This window comes from Berghia stephanieae, chromosome 2, assembly GCF_034508935.2.
Source record: "Berghia stephanieae isolate SIO BIC M18660-M18661 chromosome 2, UCSD_Bste_1.3, whole genome shotgun sequence".
NCBI classification, from domain to species: Eukaryota; Metazoa; Mollusca; class Gastropoda; order Nudibranchia; family Aeolidiidae; genus Berghia; species Berghia stephanieae.
This window is the reverse complement of record NC_088361.1, coordinates 958,664-960,018: the sequence shown is the minus strand read 5'-3', so window position 1 is coordinate 960,018 and position 1,355 is coordinate 958,664.

Sequence of the window (1,355 nt, the reverse complement as noted above, 5' to 3'; positions counted from 1 at the left end):
TTACCATCTAAACCGTCTCGGCACAATACCTTCTTGAGGCAATGTGTCACAACTAAATAGAAATTATCATTTGTGACCGATCGCCTCAAAATGGTAATATGTCGAGATGAATCAACAAGCCAAAAAGAAAAGAGTAAATTTAAACTTAAATTGATGAGAAGATTGTCATGTCAGTCATTTGCATCTTTAGAAACTACATTAAGATGCGATGCATGTAGCTAAAATGCTCACAACATCCGCCAGCGGATATAGCGTGACATGACACAAAACTATGTGCAACCTCTAACATTTATAGTCTGGATTAATAGAATTTAGTGAGAACTAATTATAAAAATGGCTGGCGAAAAAACAATTAACAGAGAGCTGAGTGACGTCAACATTTCGTTCCTTCAAAACATCGTTTATATTTTACCAAAGTTTCAGATTATCGGCATGTGTCCGGCAGATTTTCCTTTCAAATCTGGTTTACGTACTGTCTGAGGTCTCGCTTCTACTCCGTCCGATGCAACAACATTTTGAGGCAATGGGTCACAACTGAATAGAAAACGTTTATTTTTAGTAATTATTTAGTGGCGTGGGGGGGGGGGGGGGGGACGAGGTCTCTCTCTCTCTCTCTCTCTCTCTCTCTCTCTCTCTCTCTCTCTCTCTCTCTCTCTCTCTTAGTATTCGGCCGATCTTTATCTATCAACCTGGTTTGCGTCCAAGCCTTCATCTCCGTCTCCATCTAAATTATGAGAAACGACAAGTCGTGTCACTTCGACCCAGTCTAGATCTGCCATTTAATGCCCGGTCTTACTATTTACGGTGGAGTCCCATAGTTCAACTGTCGAGACCATCTAGAAGGGAGAGAAAAGAGAGAGAGAGACAGACAGAGAGAGAGAGAGAGAGAGAAAGAGAGAGAGAGAGAGAGAGAGTTGTGGTATTCGATCTGTGGTCCCGGTATCGACCACCGGGTACCCGGATATTAGGACTCGTCAAGTTGCTTGTGGTCGTCACGCATCCTTTACTTAATTGGGCTTGAGCTTGGAGCTTTTATATAGAGCAATATCCACTAAACGTGCTCAAAGCTCTTTACAAGGGGTTTAAAATGAGTACCTGGCCGTTAACAGAGCTGTCTCTGTCCGAAAAAAAATTATATCTCCTATAAGGCGTCATGTCCCGTCCTACATGTGAGCGTTGCTGTTGCCCATGTTTGAGCACGTTTAGTGGATATTGCGCTAAATAAAAACAGCTCAATCAAAGGTCAATCAATCACTTCACATGCGATTCTGATTGATGTCCGTGATTTCTTTTATTTTTTTTTTCTAATTCCCCCATCCATCCAGTATGCTTGGATGGTTGGGCCTGTTAGATTT